Source organism: Macaca thibetana, chromosome 13 (assembly GCF_024542745.1).
Source record: "Macaca thibetana thibetana isolate TM-01 chromosome 13, ASM2454274v1, whole genome shotgun sequence".
In the NCBI taxonomy this organism is placed as follows: Eukaryota; Metazoa; Chordata; class Mammalia; order Primates; family Cercopithecidae; genus Macaca; species Macaca thibetana.
This window is the reverse complement of record NC_065590.1, coordinates 102,117,651-102,143,766: the sequence shown is the minus strand read 5'-3', so window position 1 is coordinate 102,143,766 and position 26,116 is coordinate 102,117,651. Positions and strand designations below refer to the sequence as shown.

Sequence of the window (26,116 nt, the reverse complement as noted above, 5' to 3'; positions counted from 1 at the left end):
GTGGTGTGTGGGGAGTGTGTGTGGTGTGTGGTGTGTGTGGTGTGTGGTGTGTGGAGTGTGTGGTGTATGGTGTGTGGAGTGTGTGTGGTGTGTGGTGTACGTGGTGTGTCTGTGGTGTGTAGTGTGTGGGGTGTAGAGCATGGCGTGTCGTGTATGTGGTATGTGTAGCGTGGGGGGTATACAGTATGGTGTGTGGTGTGTGTGGTGTGTCTGTGGTGTGTGGAGTGTGTGTGGTGTATGGTGTGTGTGGTGTGTCTGTGATGTGTGGTGTGTGGGGGTGTGGCATGTAGTGTCTGTGGTATTTGTAGCATGTGGGGTGTAGTGTGTGTGGTGTGTCTGTGGTGTTTGGAGTGTGTGTGGTGTGTGGTGTGTCCGTGGTGGGTGGTATGTTGGGGTGTGGCATGTGGTGTGTGTGGTGTGTCTGTGGTGTGTGGAGTGTGTGTGGTGTGTGTGGTGTGTGGAGTGTGTGTGGTGTGTGTGGTGTGTGGTGTGTCTGTGGTGGGTGGTGTGTGGAGTGTGTGGTGTGTGTGGTGTGTCTGTGGTGTGTGGTGTGTGAGGGTGTTGCATGTGGTGTCTGTGGTATTTGTAGTGTGTGGTGTGTGGAGTGTGTGTGGTGTGTGGAGTGTGTGTCGTGTGTTGGGGTGTGGCATGTGGTGTGTGTGGTGTATCTGTGGTGTGTGGTGTGTGTGTGGTGTGTGGTGTGTGGGGGTGTGGCATGTGGTGTCTGTGGTATTTGTAGTGTGTGGGGTGTGGTGTGTGGTGTGTGGTGTGTGTGTGGTGTGTGGTGTGTGGTGTGGGGGGTGTGGCATGTGGTGTCTGTGGTATTTGTAGTGTGTGGGGTGTGGTGTGTGGTGTGTGGTGTGTGTGTGTGTGTGTGGTGTGTGGTGTGTGTGTGTGTGTGGTGTGTGGTGTGTGTGTGTGTGGTGGTGTGTGTGTGTGTGTGTGTGGTGTGTGGGGGTGTGGTGTGTGGTGTGTGGTGTGTGTGTGGTGTGTGGTGTGTGGTGTGTGTGGTGTGTGGTGTGTGGTGTGTGGGTGTGTGTGGTGTGTGGGGGTGTGGTGTGTGTGTGTGTGGTGTGTGTGTGTGTGTGGTGTGTGGTGTGTGGGGGTGTGGTGTGTGGTGTGTGGTGTGTGTGTGTGTGTGTGTGTGGTGTGTGTGGTGTGTGTGTGGTGTGTGGTGTGTGGTGTGTGGTGTGTGTGTGTGTGTGTGTGTGTGTGTGGTGTGTGTGGGGTGTGTGGTGTGTGTGTGTGTGTGGTGTGTGTGTGTGTGGTGTGTGTGGTGTGTGTGTGTGTGTGGTGTGTGGGGGTGTGGTGTGTGGTGTGTGGTGTGTGTGTGTGTGTGGTGTGTGTGTGTGTGTGTGTGTGTGGTGTGTGTGTGTGTGGTGTGTGTGTGTGTGTGTGTGTGTGTGTGTGGTGTGTGGTGTGTGTGTGTGGTGTGTGTGGTGTGTGTGTGTGTGGTGTGTGTGGTGTGTGGTGTGTGGTGTGTGTGTGTGTGTGTGTGTGGTGTGTGTGTGTGTGTGTGGTGTGTGTGTGGTGTGTGGAGTGTGTGTGGTGTGTGGGGGTGTGGCATGTGGTGTCTGTGGTATTTGTAGTGTGTGGGGTGTGGTGTGTGGTGTGTGGTGTGTGTGTGTGGTGTGTGTGTGTGGTGTGTGGGGGTGTGGCATGTGGTGTCTGTGGTATTTGTAGTGTGTGGTGTGTGGTGTGTGTGGTGTCTGTGGTGTGTGGTGTGGGTGGTATGGGTGGTGTGGGAGGTGTTGGAGGTGTGGGTGTGATGTCTTGGTCATGTGACAGTGACCACTCCCTGTCTGGGTCTTCAGGGAAGACTTCCGGAAGGGAGGCACATTTATGCCAGAGCTTGAAGGGCCCGGCACCCCCCCACACACAATGCTACGCCTCCTGCCTTTCTTGTCTCTCCCTTGCGCTTCCATGCTGCACGCTGGGGTGTTGGGCCAGGTATCCGGAAAGTCCCCTTAGATCATCCTGCTAAATGACATTGGCATTGCCACTCCAGAAAGAGCCTTAGTTTTAGAATGAGACAGGTCTGAGTTTGCATCCTGACTCTGCCCCTCACTTGCTCTCTGATCCTCAGATTTCTCCTGTGCCAAATGAAGCACATCCTTTCATATGAGAATCAAGACGTGGCTGTCCACGGAACACACCAGGTACTCAGTAGAGCTATCGGTGATCACATATTAAGGTGTCATTGGCCATCAGTGGCTAATTATTATTGTTTCTGAATGTATCTGGGTGTTTCTGGGTGTTGTCAGAAGAGACTAACACTAGAATGGGTTGGACGCGGTGGCTTATGCCTGTAATCCCAGCACTTTGGGAAGCTGGGGCAGGTGGATCTCGAGGTCAGGAAATCGAGACCAGCCTGGCATGGTGGCAGGCGCCTGTAATCCCAGCTACTCGGGAGGCTGAGGCAGGAGAATCGCTTGAACCAGGGAGTCCGAGGTTGCAGTGAGCCGAGATCGTGCCACTGCACTCTAGCCTGGCAACAGAGTGAGACTCCATCAAAAAAAAAAGTAGAATGGGAGAGGAAGACCCCTCTCAGGAAGACCCACCACAGTGCGGGTGGGCACCATCCGATCAGCTGCCAGCACAGCTAGAAAGAACAGAAGGAAGAAGGTGGAAGAAGCTGACGTACTGAGGCTTCCTACCTTCATCTTCCTCCCGTGCTGGCTGATTTCCTGCCCTCAAACATCAGACTCCGAGTTCTTTGGCTTTTGGACTCTTGGACTACACCAGTGGTTTGCCAGGGGCTCTCCGGCCTTTGGCCCCAGACTGAAGGCGGCACTATCGGCTTCCCCTATTTTTGAAGTTTCGGGACTAGGACTGGCTTCCTTGCTCCCCAGCTTGCAGACGGCCTGTTGAGGGACTTCGCCTTGTGGTGGGGAGTCAATTTTCCTCAATAAACTCCTTTTCATCTATCTATCTAGCTAGCTAGCTAGCTATCTATCTATTCTGTTAGTGCCGTCCCTCTAGAGAACCCTGAATAACAAAGGCCTCCATGATGGGAGTAGTGTCCTCATAAGAAGAGACAGGGGAGGTCTGCCCTGGCCCTACCCAGGTATAAGGACACAGCCAGTAATTTCCATCCAGGAACCCGGACCTGGCCCTCACTAGACCCTGAATCAGCTGGTGCCTTGATCTTGCACTTCCAGCCTCCAGAACTGTGAACAACAAATTTCTCTTGTGTGTAAGATCCCCCCGGCTTGAGGTGTTTTTTTATAGTAGCTCAAATGGACCGAGCCATTGCAAATTTCAGGCCCAAAAAAGGCTTCTTTGGCTTTGCAAGTGGGAAGGAATGCCCCTTCCCCCAGGCAGGTCTCCATCCGGCTCCTCCTCTGACTCCGAGGAAGGATGGAAGTGGAGAGCTGGCCATCCCCATGGTAGCCTGGGGAGGGAGCCCAGAACAGGTATTTCTAGGAGGCCAGGGAATCCCTGGGCAGCCCGTCCTTTGTGGCAGCTTAATAGGGGATGACGTTAGGGGAGGGAAATCTTCACCTATACAAATTCCCATATGAAACTCTTTTTGTTCTTGCCGATGAAGAGATGGAAAGGAGATCCGACTCTATGTGTAGACTACCTAACCTAGCATTCACCCAAAGAAACAGTGTTCATGATACCTCCGCACTCCAAGCATCCTATCTGCTCTGTCAGGGGCCCCAAATGCCAGTGATGCCAAAAGTCACCAAATTTCTGACTTTTAATGGCCCTCTCTTTCCTCCCTGGAAATCAGTATGTTTGGGTTTCCAGTCTCCTACTTGGTCCGAGTCTCACGTGAGTGGTTCCCACAGGGCAAGCTACCTCCAGCCCCAGCATCGGCTGATAAGGAAATCCCACAATACACTATGTGTCTGTAACCAGAATCTCTTGCAGTCTCCTTTTAAAAATAAATAAATTAAACAACAACAACAAAAAAGCCATCAAAAAAGGACAGGTGTTCACAGCCCACATATTTTAGCAAATAAATAGCAGTTTTAAAATCAGGCATTATGTGCAAGCCAACACCATGTGGCTGCCCTTATGTCGAGAAGGCACATGGGTGGGTTTCTTTTCTTTTCTTTCTTTTTTTTTGTAACTCAATACTTATATGTTGAAGACAATTTAGTTTTCTAAAGAGAAATTAAGGATTTCTACCTTCTTGGGTTCAACTAAAGCTTCTCCACCTTGTCAGCCTTTAAATTTGTTATCCATGAGGCTTAAACTAAATTACAATGAAATAAAATACTCAGTCTCTATATATTGCCCTAAAGAATTTGCAGATCTCCTTATATACATGTGATTATAAATTAATACAAATACGTTTTCTAAAGATACATAATATTTCCACAAGTATTTTTTTGTTAACGTTCACCTTTTTCTTAGGAGTGAGGGAGGCTGGCTAAACCAGGCAAAAGCTATACTGAGGAACAATCACTGGGGCCGGATGTGAAGTACGAAGACCTTGTCTAAGCTAATAAAATGCACTGAGGTAGGAACAGGGGTGGGAGTGTAAGAGAGCAGTGGACAAGGAGGCTGACATCTAAATCCAGAAAGAAAACTCAAAAAAACCAACAAGCCAGACGGGTGCCGTGGCTCACGCCTGCAATCCCAGCACTTTGGGAGGCCGAGGCGGGCGGATCATCTGAGGTCGAGAGTTTGCGACCAGCCTGACCAGCGTGGAGAAACCCCGTCTCTACAAAAAACTACAAAATTAGCCAGGCGTGGTGGCGCATGCCTGTCATCCCAGCTACTCAAGAGGCTGATGCAGGAGAATCGCTTGAACCCAGGAGGCGAGGTTGCAGTGAGCCGAGATCAGGCCATTGCACTTCAGCCTGGGCAACAAGAGTGAAACTCCGTCTCAAAAATAAAAAAAGAAAGAAAAAAGAAAACCAACAAGCCTAAGAGAGGTCAGACAGGGGTGGAGTCAGATATGGAGGCAGACATTCAGAATCAGGGAGAAGAGTTTTCAAAACAACAGATTGAGATCAATAGCTGGAGACTTGTTTTCTAGTCTCACAAGAGTCAGCCTCTGAAGCTGGCACTGATGACTCATTAAGAGGAGGCAAACATGGAGTAGAGATGGAGCCGATGTGCTCATTCGTGGTATTACTGCCAGCAACAGGGCTGCATGCCTTCCATATGTGGCCTCTAATCCTGCCGCCATCCCCAAAGCACCTGTGTACACTCCCTGTTTTAGGGACGAACCCCTCTGACCCAGTATGTCTAAGTAATTTTTCTATATTTACTAAGAAACAAAGCTAGAATTCAAACACAGTTTTCTCTTCCCAGACCCATACTCTTTAGGAACAGCTGGAAATAAAGGTCTTTTGAGTCATGATGACTGGAGGAATGTATATAATTTCCCAAGATGATCATTTTGAAGGAGAGGGACTGCATTTGGATACACATATACACACACTCCATGAATTTGTTGAGCGAAAGATCTTGTTAATTTATGGTAACCCTTTCCAAATATCTTTCTCAAAAACAATCCAACACAACTGGCATTGATAAAATATTTTCAAGGGATAAATAAAGGTTGAGTGAATAGCAATATGGCGCACTAAACAGTGCTTCAAAGGTGTGGCACAGCTAGAAGCCTCTGGGAACGCACTCAATATTGCCAGGAACAGTGAGTTAATGGACAGAATTAGATCCTTGCCAAGGGATGGGAGAGCACATGGCCATTTTAAAGGATAAAAGTGAAGTGTTATTAAAGTTCTTCACACTTTGCCATGGTTTTAAGGTAATATTTAGTTGCACGCGATAGAGAAGTTCATTTGCTAAATAACCATGTGAATAGGTACCCAATTCTACTTGCCCTCACAGACGTTTATAAACCCAGGTCACTTCACAGACACACAAAGAAGACCCTTTTCATGTCATTCTTATCAATTTATACATGCCCAGAACCGAGGCATGTCGGGATCTGAGAGGAAAGGTGAATCACTCAAAAAGAAGATGTAGACAAAAACCCTCGGGAGGGAGCATACCTTTACAGTTCACTGCGCCTGAGGCGGAGGGTGCTGGGATTTCAGAGGAAGAAGTGCCTGAAGTGGAAAGGTCGGAAATGCCTTCCTGCTTCTCTGAGTCCAGGCCTGGCAGAGGCCACTGCACGGCGTTGCTGCTGAGAGCGAACTGCAGCCTCATGAGAGGTCCTGGGCAGAACCATCTGGATTAACCTCTCGTGAATCTCCACATTGCAGAACTGCAGGAAATCATACATATTTGTTTTCTAAAGTTGTTAATTTGGGAAGCAATTTTTAAACACAGTAATAGGGTCCAATACAATCTCTGTGGTTTAATTAGACTGTGGGTGGTCGGAGGGCTACAATGGTAGCAGCACAAAGATTTTCAGAACGCTCTTATATTTATTTCAGGGAGATATGAGATGAGACCAGGGCAGCATCTCTGAAAATAGAGTGAAAGAGTCAAATTTTGGTACAATAAATCCTAAACACTAACTGAATGGGATTGGCTGTCTAGATGTGAGGTGTGAGAAAAAGAGGAGACTCACAGGTGTGTCCAAGGTTTGTGACCTGAGCCACTTTGGGAGGGAGGGAAAGCTTTGGGTGTTAAGGTGTCCAAGGACTCATTTTTGGAAATAGTTTCAGTACTCATGAGACAGTTTCGTGGAGGTGCCTGGCAGAAAGATGAACACAGGAGCATGGAGATCAGAGGAAACGCCAGGGTTTCCTCTCATTTCCACACTTCCACTTCCATGGAAGTGGACATTGGGAGTTCTAATTGCATAGGTAGTATTTAGACCCATGGCGCTGAATGAGCTCACCTGTGTGAATGAGGATGGAGAGAGAAAATAACAGAGCTGAGGGTTGATACTTGCGATGCACCAATACTCAAAGATTAGGAAGAAAGGAGTAACAGCTGCCTATGAGGAAGGAGGAGCATGGAGAGAGTGGTTTCATTGAAACTAGAAGAAAAGAAATATTTCAAGGACCTGATAGTGATCAATTGCTGAAAGCTACTTACTCATCAACTATGATAAGGACTGAAATTTATAATTGGACTGAGATTTTGAACCATAGAGATCCCTCTTAACTTTGATAAGAGCTGTTTTTTGTGAAGTGGGATGTCTGATGAAAGGAAGAAGAGACAAGCAGAGAAAGGATAGTCAACAAAACCAGGAGACAGTTTCCAGGAGTTGCAGCAAAGGGGAGCTAAGCCAGTGCCATAGATGAGGTCTGTGGGGCTGAGGGAAAGCTCATTTAGCGTTGAAAGAAAGCACACTGTGATGCATGTAGTACACAAAGGCATACTGAAAGAGCAAGTCACTAAATACCTGACAGGTGGTTGGATCAATTGTGCAAATGAAGAGTTTGGCATTAAATAGCAGCTAGAACAACCCATCTATTTACCAAGAAAAGAGGCAGAGAGGAGGTGTGGGAGCACATAGAAGCCCTCTTCTGATTGTCTAGAAATAAAAGCGGTTATCAACTGATAAGAAGGAGCTGGAGAGGATTCTGGGCCTGAAGACATTAGTGGAAGTTAGGAGGGTGGGAGAGTGACAGGGTGGCTGATATGCTTGGGCTCTGTGTCCCCACCCAAATCGCATCTCGAATTGTAATCCCCACATGTTCAAGAAGGGGCCTGCAATCCCCACGTGTGGAGGGAGGTAGGTGATTGGATTCTGGGGATGGTTTTCCCCATGCTGTTCTCCTGATAGTGAATGAGTCCTCACGAGACCTGATGGTTTGATAAGTGTTTGGCAGGTCCTCTCTTTTGCTCTCTCTCACCTGCCACCATGTAAGATAAGCCTGCTTCCCCCTCTGCCATGATTGTAAGTTTCCTGAGGCTTCCCCAGCCATGCAGAACTGTGAGTCAATTAAGCCTCTTTTCTTTATAAATTACCCAGTCTTGGGCATTTCTTTATAGCAGTGTAAAAATGACTAATATTGTGGCCCAGCCTCAGTGGGCAACTCACTCATGTGGAATGTTGCTGAAGGTTAGTAAGCTACAGAGCTCCAAACACTGTCCAACTGTGTGACTGCAGGCCAGGGTGGGGAAGGGAGGGAACATAGACGTGATGAAGATTAGGGACAGTGGAAAAATAGTAGGATCAGTGCATTTTGAGCTCCGGGGCTGGTGGATGGGGAATGGAGGTGAAGATTATTTGTGTCAAGACACAATAGCAAATAAAATGGAAATAAAGGAGGCAGGGTTAATTGCCTGTGTGAATTTTTTGTTCCATAAGTAGCTCCTGTCCTTTTTATTTTTCATTCCTAAATTGGGGCTACCGTGTGTATTGGTCTCCATGGTGTGTTACATGCTATTCCTTTTACAGCTTTTTCTCTTTTATTTTCTGGCAAATATATGCTAGTTAGTTGTCTTTTACTTTGCTTATAATTTTAAAGAAATAACTTGTAAATATTACATAATTAGATACTGATGGTCCTTTTTGTGAATTTTACTATCCTATTTGAGCTTTGCTTTTCCATGAAGAGAATGTAGTAATATTCATTCCATTTATTCTGTATTTACTTTATGACTTCTCCTACATGAAAACCGTACTCTATCTAAAATGTGTGTGTGTACAAACTAGTACTAACTTGTTTATTTTCTGATTTAATTTTGGTCCAACAATATTTATGAAATGAGAAATTCTGACTTTTTCAAGTTTGTTTAGATAGACCTGCCATTAACCCTTGCAGTAATGTGAAGCCTTGAACTCTCTAAAAATCAGAATATTTAGATGAGAACAGCTTTTCAATACTAATAAGAATACATGGAAATATTGCTCAATAATCTCATATGTTGAGTAACATGTAATAAATGGAAACTCTAAGAATTCATAGCAAAATGGGAGTGACACTTAAAATCATCAGTTATTAAGGATAAACTTGCTTTGTAATACAAAAATAATTAAATCAAAATAGAAGGCATTCAGAGAACCACTTATTCCTTCCTACTTCTGTCAAGCATGCTGTATAGACAGTGTAATTTACATTAACATTACATAGATCAAATAGACAGCAAGAATCATAGACTAAGAATCATAGCTACATTCCAGTTATATCCAATAGATTATATGTGTCTCCCAAGTTCAAAGCACCTAATAAAATATTCAACTCAACATTTGTTTGATTTTCACTTCTCATTCTAATTTTTAAAATAAAAATATTTCATTATAATAAAAGTTAGGAAAATGTGAACAAACTTAGTTTACAAAATAATCACAGCAAATAACAAAATTGATTTTCCTAAAGTCAAAGAATGTTAGAAAAAGAAGGTGATGGTAATGACCATGATGAAAGCTAACATTTTGTAAGATCATAATTGTTTGTTAGACACCGCAAATAGTCAGAAAGCATCACCTTGTTTTGTTTCCACAGCAACCCTGAGAGGTATATGCTTTTATTATGTTACTTTAGGGTAATTAAAAGTCATTTCAGGTTGGAAAAATTGAAGAAAAAGAAGTTAAGCTTTTTTCATGGCCTTAAAATAGAAACAGAATAACCAGGGCTTGAATGCCAGCATCCATGAGCTTAGAGCTCACAAGGTAGCATCTTATCCTCAGGTTTGCAGATGAGACAAATGCAGATTAAGGCATTATAAGAACTCTGCCCAATATTACACATGCCACTTGAAAGATATGGAATTTGGTGGAAGTTCACACACAGAATAGGCTTAGGTAACCTATATATAATTAAAACTATACCAAATATCTGGAAGTTCAATATATTTAAATAGTGATATTCCTATTAATTTAGATTCTTATAATTGAGTAATCAATACTTTCAGATTGAAATCTACAACATGTATATTAAGAAGTTCACATTGTATTTTCAAAAATATTGGAGATATAGTATTTTTCTATCTCAAAATCCAAATTGAGTTTGTTTCTTAAGCTTTGTCTTCAGATTCCTTAATTAATTAGAGCAGACAACTGGTTTGCATGAATAAAAACTAAAAGCTCTAAGGAGCCCTTCAGGAGAGTCAAATAGAACTTGGAGAAGCACCCACAAGCAGTCCTCGAGGCAGAAAGCTGCTTAATTGTCATAGATGCTAAATTTTATAAACTGAAATGTTTTCAGAGTCAATTAAATGATATTATGTTCAGCATGGTCAATAAGACACAAAATAATCATCACTGGATTCTAATTCCTGGTCAACTCAAGAGCTCAAAATGACAGAGACTCTGGATAGTTTCCTTATGTGAACCTAAATATTTATCTCCTGAATCACTGATGTGAAAGAAACACATTTTCAACAACCAGTTAACTGGAGAGGAGAAAACTAGATTTGACCAGGCTGAGGAACAGGGATTCACTAAGAAGGACAAACTCTTACGTTGATATTAAAGTCAACAAATTAACATCCTTTAATTAAAAAAATACATGAAAGATTGTATATATTTGCTACAAGTATAATTAAAGATCTAGTGCTAGAATGATGTGTCATCAAAGAAATTGAGTAAACAATCCCTCGATACCAGTCTCTACTGTTAATTCCTTTCCAACTTTCACCTACCCTTCCTTGACCACAGGGCTAACCTTCTCCCTGGAGTCTGAAGCTATGTCAGCTCATTCTCTGTGAGTCACACGGGCCACAAGACATCTACTTTCCAGAGGCTTTCTAGGTTATTGTCCACAAAATTAGTGCTATGAAATGATTTTGGTATCTTACCCACTGATTGCAGGTTTAACTTTGTCAGTCTGAACTTCGGCCACATTCTTACTAGTACTAATAAACTAAGAAAGCTATTAGTATTAATTATGTATTGGACAGTAACTCTTTTTATGGAATATCTGGAAAATGGGAAAAGGCAGAGGCTCTGGACAAGTGTCCCACCCTGGTAAAGCCAGAGAAATGCCTGTGAATGTGATTGTCCTAATACTCAGGATCACTCCTTGTACCCCTGGATTTTTGAGCCAAACGTTTATGGTTGTCTTTCTTCATGTAAAATGAATAATTTCTCAGGAGGTCCTAGCTTATTCATGTAAACATGTAGCTGTGTAGTGGATTATTCACAAAATATGCGATGCACACTGGCTTTCCACATATGCCCTAATTGAGCTACTAATGCGATTCATCTAGGAAGTCCTCAGCCCTAAAACATACTTTCAGCCAGAAAAATGCCCTGGCTTTACCAGGGTAGGATGTTTGTCCAAAGTTAGTTGTAAGAGGCAATAATTATTTAATTATTTACTTATTTTCTAGTTTATTTTAATTTATTTTTTATTTTGGTAAGACAATTTAATACGAATTCTCTCTCTTCACATATTTTTGAATGTGCAATACCAGCATGTTGTCTATAGGCTCAATACGCTACATCAAATCTCTAGAACTTATAATTAAAATAACCGCATAATTAAAATTTTACACATGTTGATGAGAAACCCCCTTATTCCTTGGAAACCCCACTTGGGTCCTTTGCACCCACAGTTCTCTTCTCTGCTTAAGAGGCAAAGCTTTGATTCACGTCAGTCAGTCTGATCTTCCTACTGGACCCTTAAACATTGTTGCAAGCGGTATGCTGCTCACAGTCTTCAACTTTTCCACAAAATGTATAAGAAAAACGAAACTGCATTTGAGAGAAGGTGAGCTTTAGGGCTGAGGACTGCCTGGATAAAACACGTTAGTGGTTCATTTAGTGCATATGTGGAGAGCCAGTGTGCATCCACTTATTTGGTGAATAATCCACTACACAGCCACATATGTACACGAATCACCTAGGACTTCCTGAGAAATTCTTCATTTTACAGGAGAAGAGAAAACCACAAACATTTGACTCAAAAATCCAGAAGTACAGGAAGGAATCATGAGTATTAGGACAATGCTACTCACACCACCATTCCCTTTGGTCTGGACTCCATGATCAATAGCTGTGTTCTCATGCAAGAGGCCTTCGACAAAGAGCAAATCCAAGAGAGAGCTGCTGAGCTCCTTAGTGCACACTCTCTGGGACACGGGTCACCTGGCTGGCTTTGTTGCCTGCGAAGCGAGAGGAGCAGTGGCAGAGGACTGGGGAGTGGGAAGGAGAGGGGGAGGCCAGAAGGGACAGTGCAGTGCAAACGCGAGGTCTGCCGCTCACATTGGCCCTGCAGGGGAAGAGGAAGGGATAGGGTAGGGCCACTGACAAAATTCTTCCCTGGGCGGGGGACCCCCGGTTCTTGCAGGAGGTCAGTACCTTCACTGAGAGGCCTGACGGAACACATCTCCTTGGTGACCTTGGCAAGTAGCCCCACAGCAGCGGGTCAGGGAAGAGGATGCAAGACAGGTTGATACCACAATGCGGCCCAAAGTTCCTATGAATGCTGCCTCCCGACAGCCTCAGGAACACCTAGAGCTTGTGCTGGAGGAAGTTGAAGAGACCTGGAGTCCCTGAAGAACACAGATAAAGCCAAAACACACACACGCGCACGCGCACGCACACGAGCGCGCGCGCGCACATATACGCACGCACATGAGCGCGCTCGCACACGCACACAGGAGCGCGCGCATACACACGCCCACATACACAGAGTAATTCTGTTTCTCTATGTATGTTCTGGAAAATAATGTTGGAATTTCTTTCAGAGGTGGTGAAGAAAATATATGTGGAATTAGATACTAGGGAGGTGTTACCTTGTAATTGGGTACAACTACTTTTTTCACGAACTTGTAAAATTTTACTTCTTTGGTCGTAATAAATTTTGATGAAAAAAGGAATTTCATAATCAGTAAAAAGATTAAAAAGAAGCAATGTGTCTATATTGTCATATATTGTTAATGGATTACAATGCTTATCTTCAAAATACGAAATTCTTTGAGAGAGAAAACATGAGACTTTGGTGTCACCACATTGAACCTATAAATCCCTCCACATGTTCAACTCTCTCGTCATCCAACAAAATTCTACCTTCAATTAAAGTGAATTTTGTGGATGATCTGTGTCCTTTTCATCACTGAACTTTAAAATCTTATTTTATATTTCACACTGCCCATTGAAGTCTATATAGCACCAGAAAAGTTCTGCTGGCAGGGCCTCTTAGATTTTCTAATAACCCTTTGAACCTGAGCTAGTTTTCTTTCATAATATACTAAATCCTCAAACTTTCAGAAATGACTTTTCTTTCTCTAAGCTTTCTCTTTTCTTTGACTATCTTGTTCCAATTATATGCTACAAAGAAACTAGAGATTGGATTTTCTTCTCCTACAATTTAGAAAAAGCCAAACCAGTTACAGAAACATGGACATAAAACTTTTATACGATCTGTAGAAGTATGCACAAATCCCTTAGAATAAGATGGGGAAGGAGGTGGCCTACTGCTCTTTATTAACATGCTTTCTTTCTTAAAGGTCTGAAACAATACACAAAGCAGCTGTTAACGGAACATATTTTGGAAGAACTCAAACTGACCTACAGTATTTATTAAATATTTCTAAATGTGAGTTCTTTTGAGATTTTTGCATCATTGTTGATTTGCATTTCCTTTTAAATATTTCTTTACAGTAAAATGTGACTAGCAAGTGAATATGTACACACAGCAAAACCCTGGTTGCGTTAAAGTCATTCTGTCCAGTGCCTAACTGACACAAATATATATTCTTATAAGAAACAAGGGGAATAATTACCTCTAATTACCAAATAAACTTTAACCAATAGTTTTTATCAAACCCACTTTTCTGATTAACCAGCACAGAGCACATTACAAGAAACAAAATTGAGGAGAACTGGCAGAACTAGAACAGAAAGTCGTATGCAGTAGAAGACAACATGGAGATTTCAACATCAAAGGAAGCCCCAGAAAAACTAGAAAGCAGAAACTGTCTATGGGTGTCAGAGCCTGTGGGCAAAACCATAAATGCCAGTATGGTAAGGTACTCAAGGGAAGAAAATGTATGAGAAAGACAATGGAAATTTGAGCAAGAAAGACATACCTTTAAATCCTAATTCTACTTCTTAGTTTTATAACTGAATCTTGTTACCAAAATTCTCCAAGTCCCACTTTGTTTGACAGTTACATCTAAATGGGAGGACCCAGTTCACCAAATCTCAAGGATTTCCTGACGTAAGTATGTGCAAAGTGAGGGCTATAATAGATACTCACTCTATGGTAATATTTTCTGTTTTTTTTTCTTCATTGTTATTATTATGCTCAGTAGTATCTTCCCAAGAACTCCAGGGAGTGGCCTACAGAAAATTTCCTTGCAGATATTAAAAATTAAATGCTTGTGCTTGAAATAGTAAGGTTCAATGATCTGAAAAATTCATTTATCTGATATATAGCATTCTCCTGAGCTTTTGAACAAATGATGTGTGAATGCACATAATTGTGTTCTTATAGAACTTGTTCATGTATATACAATATAAATTGTATAATATGCATATATATATCAGGAAAAGCATAATATACCATTCAAATGTATTTATATTAATGTAATAATCATGATGAATTTAAAATATTCTCAAATATATATGACTTTTCTCCAATGCATAAACAATTGTAAATTACAAAAAACTAAAAGCAGGTAAAATTGGAATATGTATATATGTCTGGACATAAATAAAAATGTGTATAGAGAGGCCGGGCATAGGTGGCTCATGCCTGTAATCCCAGCACTTTGGGAGGCCAAGGCAGGTGGATCACGAGGTCAGGAGATCGAAACCATCCTGGCTAACATGGTGAAAACCCGTCTCTACTAAAAATACAAAATGAATTAGCCGGGTGTGGTGGCGGGTGCCTGTAGTCCCAGTTACTCGGGAGGTTGAGGCAGGAGAATGGCGTGAATCCGGGAGGCGGAGCTTGCAGTGAGCCGAGATTGTGCCACTGCACTCCAGCCTGGGCAACAGAGCGAGACTGTGACTCAAAAAAAAAAAAAATGTGTATACACAAATATATAGTGGATGTTTAATACATACTTATTCTATAGCTTACAATGCAAATTTCTAACTAACATTTTCCTCCAAAGTATTTCCAAAATTATGGAAAACCATATGTGCTAATAAATAAGAATTGTGGGATAGAAATTTTCACATTGCATAATTAATTGTGTTAACTTGCTCGAGCAGATCTTTGTATCCACAGGAAATGTAGAGCATTCATTTTCCTCGCAGGAAGATGCACTTGCACAGACACTCACAGTCACCAGTTCCACATGCACACCAGGCTAAGATCATATAAGCAAATCATAGGGAACCAAAGGGAATCATGAGGGAGTTTCGCAGCTGGAGTTGCAGGTCTTTCTTTTTATTTATTTATTTATTTTTAAATTTTGGACAGAGTCTGTCTCCATTCACTGCAACGTCTGTCTCCCTTCTAACTCTCCAGGATCCCAACCACCCCTCGTCATGGTTCTCCTGCCTCAGCCTCCCAAGTAGCTGGGATTACAGGCACCTGACACCATGCCTGGCTAATTTTTGTATTTTAAGTAGAGACAGGGTTTCACCATGTTGGCCAGGCTGATCTGGAACTCCTGACCTCAAGTGACCTGCCCGCCTCAGCCTCCCAAAGTGCTGGAATTCCAGGCGTGAGCCTCCACTGCGCCCGACCAGGAGTTGCAGGTGTAAGACAGCCTGTACGGGGGCCAGCTCTTCCTGTCTTGTCACTGTCAAATTACCTTTCCGGTGCAGGTGCCCCTTTTGGTTGACTTGTTAATTATTAACCTTAGCAAAGAAAGGATGAGTAGGGTACAACTTTAGAAGACTGTTATCAGGCTCTGAGTGTGAGAGTGAAAATCTGGAGCCTTAAATCAATACCATCTTTTAATCTGTAAATGGATTTGAGGCCTACCTGTTTTGTCCTAAACCCCCAAATCTGAGTTTTTGTTTGTTTGTTTAATAAACAGGTAACTTGGGTAGGTAGAGCAAGGTTATAGCCTGTTGCACAATAAAAGATGTAAGTGATAAAGATTGAGGGTTGTTAAATCTGTGCTGCAAGTAACTACTCCACCTTTTTTTTTTTTTTTTTTTTTTTTTTTTTTTTTTAGACGGAGTTCAATTCTTCTGCCTCAGCCTCCCAAGTAGCTGGGACTACAGGCTCCCACCACCACTCCCGGCTAATTTTTGTGTTTTTAGTAGAGACAGGGTTTCACCATATTGGTCAGGCTGATCTCAAACTCCTAACCTCGTGATTCGCCTGCCTCAGCCTCCCAAAGTGCTGGAATTACAGGCGTGAGCCACCGCGCCAGGCCTAACTACTCCAGTTTTGTAAAGAGGCGTATGTTAGACCCATATGCGATGTAAGGAAAGGTCAAAAAACAATGTTGTCTACCTACTCCCTTTTTAACTTCTGTTATTTGACCTTAAAAATGTGGAAATGTTCCTGGGGCATCCTAAGTTTCTTTCTCCAATTTCCTCCAAAGAATGTGAGTTTCTGGGTAGTAAAAATCCTCCTTTCTTCTTAGACCTTCACCTGAGAACCAAGTGTCTTAGCACAGAACTTACTTCGTATTTCAAGGGGCACTGAAACAAGGCAAGCTTGAGCTTCAGGACAGGGACGCAGAGGCCTGGGGAGAAGAGGCAGTGAAAGACCCATTTGTGTTCAGTGTTGTGATTTCTCCAAGTAAAATTCAAATTGACTCCAAGGAAAAAAAAAAACAAAAAAACAATTCTCATTTTCAGTTGCAGCCTGCTCCGAATCAAAGTCACGCTAATTAATCCTGAAAGCTCACTCCATGCCAGCCCTGGATCTAAAGGCTTTCCATTTCTAACCTTGATAAAGTCTGCAGCAGGAATGTCAGATAAGTAAAAGTGCTCTCCCACAAGGAGTTCCCCCACAGAGAAACTGAGGCACAGTGAAGCTCCGTGACTTGCTTGTCCAGGTGTCTGAGCAGAGAGGAAGCCATGGGGTCCAGCTCCAGAGCACACCTTCCTTTCCTGACAGCGGTGACAGGGCTCAGGTTGGTTTAGCTTATCCAGCTTTATGTACACGAAGCCGCTTCTAACTCTCCAGGATCCCAGCCATCCCTCTTCATGAGCCTTTGAGGGAAGCAAGACAAGTGCTACTGTCTCCTTTCTACAGGTAAGAAAACCGAAGCTCAGGGGAATGACAGGACTTCTCCTGTGAATCATGGGCACCAAATAGCAGAGTCAGCCCAGAATCTAGTTCTCTGGGCTTCACATCCCAAACTATGACATTTTCCAAATGATTATTGGAAAATAGGTATTTGTCTTTTGGCTTGCGCTGTTTTGCTGTCCACTTTCTGGAGTTTTCTCATCACAGGCAGTGAGCAGGGCCTGAGTCCTTTGATGACTCAGGAGACACGAGGCTACTCTCGCAGGTCTGGCAATGTGAACATGAACAGCCCGCGGGAGCGAGAGACGCTCCAGGCTGAGAAGCAATGGCATTATCAGTGTACCGAGCAGATGTCACACCCGTGAAAACAAAACGATCACTTGTTAAGTAGGCGCATAGCTACCCAAACAGCAGGTAGCAGAGTGTAGAGGGATGGCCAGAGGACTCTGCGGGGCCTGCCTCAGCCAGTCACATAGAACAAGCCCGTGAAGGAGGAAGGAGAGACGACACAGCTTCAGCATGGCCCAGGCCCTGGTATATTAGCCTCTTTTGGAAAAAGAGTACGTGGCTCTTGCAATGAAGTGAATTTCAGAACGTGAGCGAATGCAGTCTTCTGAAGTGAGGTTAGGCTGATACAGTCTCAGCTGCAGAGCTGGGGATCCAGGCCGGCTGGCCAGCTGCAACGCTTTCCATCAGGGAAGCCTCATCTTTGACCCTCAGTTCTCGCACCGGAAATGGGGAGATTAACAACACTGAAGGACTTCAGAAGGCACAACGTTGCCCCAAGAATCAGCCCCCGCCAAAAAAGTTTTAAAGATTTTTCCACTGAAAAGCTTTTGGTCAAATGATAAATGGCCATGAGTTACTATTTTATCATATGCTAACGTGTATTTATAAGTGTTCTGGACACATAAATGTGCGCAGTTGTTCTCAGTCTTCAGGCACATTGAGAAGACTCTTCCTGTTTCGAACACTCTCTAGATGCATCATGCCGCGTGGGCTTTCTGGAGCTAGTCTTGCATAAAGTAAATGCTAGCAGGGTCTCCTTGAGATTTTAGAGCATCGCTAGGTGGTCCAGGAGACAGGGGTTACCCTCTGCAGTGCAGTCTCCAGCCAGACCCAGCCTCTCCTCAAGGAACCTAAAAGGAAACGTGCAAATTATCTTCTATTTCTTTCCTTAAATTAACATTTCTCAATGGACTGATTGGGACTAAAGGTTTACTAAATTTTTTCTCTCCTAATTTGTATAATTGCATACGTCTAAGGACAAACAGTCTGCACAATTATTTCTTTATATCTTTCACTTTAAAATAAGCATGGCTTCATTTGACAATATTTGACCAATTATGCATTCTTTTGAATTTAAAATTATCTCAAAGAAACAGGTCTGTGTGCCTGTGTTTATGTACTGTAAGTATTATGGGTGTGTAAATAATACATATACATATAAATGCATGTATATGTCTTTTATGTGTAGAGATTGTACATATATGTGTATATGTAATTTAAACTTGAGCAACTCTGTCAAATGTGACTTGAGAAATTCTCCTTTGTAAAATTATTTAGTTTTTATCAATAAATATGTAATGGACAATAATTGTATGCAATACCATACTTGATATAATTACATGAAAAAGATGGAAAGTATACCTGTCAATTGTGAATTCAGGGCACAACATTATAATAAAGATGCTAATGTTACTAATAATACATCCTTACAAACTCATGTATTGCTAACAATTAATGAGTTATGTGTTCATATTTACCTGTGACATTTGGAATGGGCTCAGATAATTAAAAAACAAATAAAAAAGCATTCTGCCAGCCTCCTCCCTTGCTGCCACTTTCTCCTGGGTGCTGATATGCACCCAATCCATATCTAATCCAGGCTTTCTCACATGTGGCTCTGTATCCATATAAAACCTACGGACATCCACATTTCTACCACCATCAGACCCCAAAGTGAGTTGACAAAAATCCACTGAGACTCAAGTTTTTATTGCATTGGCTGCCTAGTCCCCATAATATATATATTTGCATATATAAAATATATAATATATAATACACAATATATAATATATATCACACACTATATATAATATATAACATATATAATGTACTATATATAATATACTATATATAATATATATATATTTGAGATGGAGTTTCCTTTTTGTTTCCCAGGCTGGAGTGCAGTGGCGCAGTCTTGGCTCACTGCAACCTTTGCCTCCCAGGTTCAAGTTATTCTCCTGCCTCAGCCTTCCAAGTAGCTGGGATGCCTGGATACTTTTTTTTTTTTTTTTGTATTTTTAGTAGAGATTTCACCATGTTGGCCAGGATGGTCTCGAACTCCTAACCTCAGGTGATCCGCCCGCTTCAGCCTTCCAAATTGCTGGGATTACAGGTGTGAGCCACCGCACCGAGCCCTCAGTGCCAATAACTAAATATGTATTTTGGCAACCTTTATTCTTTTTGCTCCAAACAATCCCTCTCCCAAATTCTGTGAACATCAGCCCCACAGCTCAGAATGTTCAAACTAAACCCATTCTCCTTTCTCCCCACCTTTCTCTTTCCACATGTATCAGTCCAGTCTGCATCAGTCCAGTCTGTATCAGCGCAGTCTGTATCAGTCTAGTCTGTATCAGCGCAGTCTGTATCAGTCTAGTCTGTATCAGTCCAGTCTCTGACACAGCAATCTAGGTTTCTCACAGGACTCCTCTCTTCTCTCCCTCAGCTACTCATTCATCAACTATTCGTGCAAAACCCTATTCATAAGTTTCTCCCCTTGAACCTGTCACTGGCCAAACTTGGAATTTCACAATCTCTAGTTTGCACTTTTAAGTTGTATCCTGTTTGGTTTGTGTATCTCTTCTTTCACATTTTTCATCTCCTGTATATACTAACACTAAAAAAGCTTTATAAAGCACACATTGAGTCATGGTACCTCCTGCTTCAAACCTTTCAGTCCTGTCCCCTGGTTTAGAAGGTGAAGTGCACAGACATTTTAGTGGGAACAGATCATGCATGACACACTCCATCCCATCTCTCCAGCAACATCTTTAAGTACCCCCACTCCTGCCACCATCATAAGCAACATCTCTGTCATCATGATTTATGCATCTCAGTGCGGGGCAATTATGTGTTTCCCTCTATAAATTAATGTACTGTGATCTTACTAAGGGCAAACTTCATGTATTTGATCTTTGAACCTCCAGCATGCATCATGATGCCTGGTCTAATAAAGAGTGTTGTTTAGAGGAGAAAATAAATGATTACAGAAAAGAATAAAATGAGTTTCCTTAAGAAGCCTATTCATTGTGATCACTAGTAAGAATTTAAAGATTATTTAGAGATGAGATTTATTCTTAAGATAATGAAGCTTAGTGCCAGAGTGCAGGATTTCTCAGCCTCATCATTATTGCCAATATAGACCTGAGAATTATTTGTTGTCCTGTGCATTGCAGGACATTTATCAGCACCCCTGGCCTCTACCCACTAGATGCCAGTAGCACCCTATTCTCCCAGTTGTGACAGTCAAAAATGTCTCCAGGCATTGCCAGATGTCCTCTGAGGTATAAAATCAACCCCATTTGAAAACCACTGCAACAGAAGCACCAATCATCCGCGGGTCTCCGTGTCACTAACTCAATAGTAGTAACGAGAATAACTCATATTGAACTTGCAAAGAGAGACATGCGCTGTGTTGAGACGTTTTCATTACTGTTTTAATTATTTTTCTCAGGGTAATATTTATGGCAGCTCCAGAAGTTAGTTTTTTATTATCAGTTTTACAAATGGAAAGCAAATGTTCAGTGAAGTGCAGTAAAGATTACATATCTGTTAAGAGGTGGAAAACGCCTTGGTCTCAGACAATATTCCTCTAGTCTTAGGCTGTGCCCTTATCCATAAAGCTTAGCTTAACCTTGACGTCTCTTAAATAAGGAAGATTCTATAAATACACCTGCAGTCAACAATTTAAAACAAAGAATAAGAAATATCAGTAAACTTGACCATTACTCAGTCCATCAACATCTGAATGTATAGTCCTGTGTTTATATATAAGCTCCTTCTGAAAATTTATAGTGTAAGTGTGAATATTTTGCTTTATTTTTTCTTAAGACTCAGAGAATGTTAAAATTCTCAATATCTCAAATAATATCTTTATTTGTAAAGTTATAAAATTGCACTGCTGAATTTCAATCTCTATACTTTTGTTCATTTCAAATATAACCTCAGCCTTAAGACTATAAAGCCATTTTAAAATAAGAAATTTGTGGCTGAAGTTATAGATGCTAAGGGGTTAAAAGATGAGTACATTGCTCAGTGAAAGAGTAGACAACAATATTAGGGCTTAATATATGACATTAGTAATAGATATTAGTTTTATTTTTCTTTTTACTAAGACTTTACCAACATTCCTGTGTGGGTGTTTATAGCAGAAATTAGAAATATGAGCAGTGAAATTCTGGAGTAATTAGATAGTCATCTTAAAGTATTTCTGCATTTTATTGTTTTCTGTAATCATTTATTTCCTCATTTAAAAAACTATTAACCAGATATTTTACTATATCTTTTTAAATCAACATATCAATAATGTTCATGACTGACTATAATTTTATTAGCCAAAGAAAATGTGATACTCTAAATATGTTTTGCTTAAAGAGTTTATATTTGCCAGAATCTGTGCTTATAACAATTGCACAAGCCGAAATATAATTTAGAGCAAAATTAATAGTGATAATTACCCACGTTCCTCTTCAAAAGCTCAATACTTTATAAACACATATCTGAACATTAATTACCCAAATATCTTAATCTGAGAGTAATAGACCTTTTGATTCATGTTGGAATATTAACAAATAGAATAATATTAAAATTCTCAATGCATCAGTCTACTGAATTATGATGAGGTATCCTTGATGCCTCTTAAATAAGGAAGATTCTATTAAATACACTTGCATTCAATACAATTTAATACAAAGAATAAAACATATGAGTAAGAACTGATCACTACTCAGTCCATCAATATCTGATTGTATAGTCCTGTGCTTATATATAAGCTCCTTCTGAAAATGTATAGTGTTGTGTGAATATTTTGCTTTATTTTTTTCTTAAGCCTCAGATTTGAATCTGTATTTAGAAGAGTACAGGTTTCTAAAAATCAAATTTGATACAATTAAACAAAGCTGTGTCAATCCCTTCCAAACTCAGTTGCCTGGCATATGAAACCCTAAATGATACATCTCTTTCTAGTTCTTGTTACTGTCACCAGAAAAAGTCACAAAATCTGTAAATTTAGAAAAGAGAGCTTTAATTCTAAAGTTGGGTAGAGCAACCTGCAGGCAAGAAGCATAGCTCGTGGCTGAAAATGAGAAGCAGGTGTTTTGAGGGAGGAAAGGATAAGACAGGAATTTGTGCTGTATGAGTTGGCTAAGTATACATATTCAACAGGTTATAGGAGGAACTATGAATAGCCACAAATGTGCTGCACACATGCACAGTAAGCTAACATGCATGTTACATACATCTATTTCACTCTGGGGTGGAGATGTAACATTTCCTTACATTTCAGTTAGGCTCTTGTACATCAAAAGGTGAAGCAGAGGGCATGAAGACACTCAATGCACAGCCTCCGTAAACTGAACAGATACACTTCATGGTCTTGTTCTCTTATCGGGAAGGAATGTTGCTTAGCTGCAATGTTGAAGCTGCAAAAAGGAAAGGGCAACATCAGGTGGTGGGTTGAAACCAGCTATGGAGCAAGTCTGTCGTCCCAGCTACTCGGGAGGCTGAAGCAGGAGAATAGCTTGAACCCGGGAGGCAGAGGTTGCAATGAGCCGAGGTTGCACCACTGCACTGCAGCCTGGGCGACAGAGCGAGAAACTCCGTCTCAAAACGACAACAACAGCAACAACAACACACACACAAAAAACATTTAGTCAGCTCCTGGCACACAGTTTATCCTCAAGTCTTAGAAACATGCATTTAGTAGAGAGATGGAAACAACCCATTTTGTAGTTTTATCTCCCTGTCTTATCACTAAATCCTTTACGTTTTCAGGCAAGATGACTGTTGTAAAATGTACCTTCTTAAAAGGGAGCTTGGTATTTAGCAAAGCCACCATTTACAATTATTTGTAAATGTACATTAAACTAATGCCACTTGACATGAAAAATGGTTTTCAAGTTATTAGTGTTTTATTGACACAATTATGTTTAAATAAATTTTTAATAAAAACTTCTTGCTGAAAAACCCAGGGAAATGATAAAGCACTTAGAAAAGAATAAGACATTCCCATCACAGTTCTCACATGTAAAGAGACTGGAAGTCAGTACTCTCCTCCTTACAATAATAAAGAAAAATGCTGAACAAACGGAAAATCAACTTTTTTGGTATTCTTCAGAGAACTGAGGTTGCAAATCACCATTCTGAACTCTACAAAGAAAAGCAAATACAGAGAATCACAGCTGAGATTAATTTACCTGGAGCAGAAGCTGCTGGAGCCATAAACTAGTAAAAAATCTTACCGATTATTTTAATGAATTGCTGGAGGCTAAGTGTGTCAAAGCAGGAGGCTGATATATGAGAGGAGGGGGAGTTGCAGTTTTAGGAGATCCATCACTTTGCATAGGTTTTACCTACAGGCACTGCACAGGTTTCTTGAGAAAGGTTCTAGGAAGAGCCTGCCCCTCTCTAGGGGGAAGAGCACCATTTGCGAAGTACAGAGTATTCTCCATAACAAAGGCCAATCACCCAAGCAAAAACTATTCCAGAGCCTTAGTCCACTCAGGAAAGGGCGTTCCTTCACTCCAGATCTCTTTGGGCTCACTGTGTTGCCTATCCATGGGGGGACATGAAACTGAAGAAACACTTGTGAAGGTCACAGTCCAGGGACTCAGGTGCACTCAAAGCTTGAGATTTACTTGTAAGATTAGAGATTCTATGATTATAGAACATTTCCCCTTCCTGGAACCTTACCATGGCACCAACAGGGCTCCAGTGTGATAACAGTGGATTATAGTTCAAAGAACTAAAAGTCACAGACTGTTTAAGGAGGAGTTCTTAGGGGAAGCTCAGGTTCAACAAAAGAGATGAAAACAAGGGCACTAAAGGAATTTGGAACCTCTGGCACCTACAGATACAACAAACATTAAATATAGCCTTACTCCTAGCCAGGTTAACATAAAACCTCACACTAAAAACCTATTTAGCCTAACATTTTGGTTCCTGCCTGTAATTCCAACTACTAGAGAGGCTGAGGCAAGAGAATTGTTTGAGACCAGGAGTTCAACACCAGCCTGGGCAACATAGAGAGATCTTCATCTCTTAAAAAAAATTAAAATAAGTACATAAATAAAAGGGTGTCTACCTCAGTTTCTATTACTACCTGACATATCACATCTGCCTTTGAACAACAATCACAACAAAACACAAGGCCTGGTAAAATGCAAGAAAAAACAGTTAGAAAAGACAAAACAAGCTACAAAAGTTGACCGAGATTTTCAAATTATCACAGAGGGAATTTAAAATAACTCATGTACTAAGGACTCTAATTTAAAAAGTGAACAACTTGCAAGAAGAGATGGGTAATATAAGCAGATAAATGGCAATTCTAAGAAACAATAAAACAATACTAGAAATAAAAACATTGTAACTAAAAGGAAGAACAGCACCGATAGGGTCCTCAGTAAACTGGACTCATCTCAGGGGAAAAAAATCTAGTACCGAAGAGCTTGAAGATAAGTCAATAGAAACTTCCCAAACTAAAATGTAAAGAAAAGATAAATTTAAAAATGTAATATTTCTTCTTATTTGCTCTTTCTAGATTTATTGAACATTATAGATGATTCTTTTTCATGTACTCCCTTAGCAACAGAAGCAGAGGAAATACTTCTTAACTCCCTCTATAAAGTGAGCATTACCTTAATACCAAAACCAAACAAAAACATTACAAGAAAGGTCAGCTACAGGCCAATATATTCCATAAGCTTATATGCAAAATGGCCTCAAAATATATTGGCAAATCAAACCTAAAAACGTGTAAGAAATAATGTATACCTTGCTCACGTGGCATGTATACTAGGTATCCAAAGCTAGTTTAACATTCAAAAATCAATTCATGTAATCTAGCATATTAACAGACTAAACAAAAAATATGCAATTGTATAAATTAATGCAAAAATTCAGGAAAAGCATTTGATATAATGCTACACCCACCTACATTAAATTTTTTTTTAGAAAAATAGGTATAAAGCAAGCTTAAATTCTTAAAGAATATCTACAAAAAGCCTATAACTAACATACTTAATGGTGACAAGTTGGGTACTTTACCCCCAAGATCAGGTAAAAGTCAAAAATGTCCAGGCTGCCTCCTCTCATCATTCCCGCTCAACATTGAACTGGAAGTCCTAGAGAGTGCAATAAGGCAAGAAAAGGAAATAAAAGATATATAGATTGGTAATACATAAATAAAATTGTGTATATTCACAGCTAACATGACTGTCATGCAGAAATCTCAAATAATTGAAATATAAACCTCTGGAATTAATAAGTGATTATAGCAAGGGTGTAGGACACTAGGTTAATATAGAGTTTATCAGTTTTCAACATGTAAAAAATTAGCAATGGGAATGTGAAATTAAGTACAGATTATATATGTAAAAAACTAAAAAAAAATCAAACATATGAATAAAGGAGATATATTCTGTGTTTATGGATTGAAAAACTCAATATTGTTTAAAGGTCCATTTTTGCCATCCTGATTTTTAGATTCAATATAATTGCAATTAAAATTCCAGCACACTATTTTGTAGATATTTACGAATTGAGTCTAAAGCTTATGTGATAAAACAAAAGACCCAAAATACCTAACAACATTCAAGAAGAACAAAGTTGAAGGAACGATACAACCTGATGTCAAGACATAACACCACAGTCATCAAGACAGCATGGTGTTGGAAAACAAACAAAAACATAGATTGATAGAAAATAATGGAATGCAGAAATAGAATGACATGAATACAGTTACTAATCTTTGGCAAATAACAATGGCAATTTAATAAAGAAAGGGTTGTTTTTTAAATAAATAGTACAGAAACAACTAAATGTCTATATAAAATTGTCATTATCATAATTATCCACCTAAATGTACAAAACAAAACTGCAAAATATCT

At 40.9% G+C, this 26,116-nt stretch overlaps 2 long non-coding RNA genes across 2 annotated transcripts in view; both read right to left on the bottom strand.

Annotated features, from left to right (window-relative positions):
* LOC126933693 (uncharacterized) overlaps positions 1-12,318 on the bottom strand; it is a 30,596-nt gene extending 18,278 nt beyond the window's left edge. Inside the window, exons 1-2 of the long non-coding RNA XR_007718704.1 lie at positions 12,134-12,318; positions 5,979-6,193 (exon numbers count right to left, since the gene is read on the bottom strand). This is a non-coding gene — a long non-coding RNA (uncharacterized LOC126933693). The remainder of the gene's footprint in view (positions 1-5,978; positions 6,194-12,133) is intronic.
* A 3,579-nt stretch (positions 12,319-15,897) lies between these two features.
* Positions 15,898-25,512, bottom strand: LOC126933507 (uncharacterized). The gene is made up of 3 exons (XR_007718644.1): positions 25,275-25,512; positions 22,509-22,651; positions 15,898-18,082 (listed from the first exon to the last, which is right to left on the bottom strand). It is a non-coding gene; the product is annotated as an uncharacterized LOC126933507 (long non-coding RNA).
* Between the last annotated feature and the right edge of the window lie 604 nt (positions 25,513-26,116).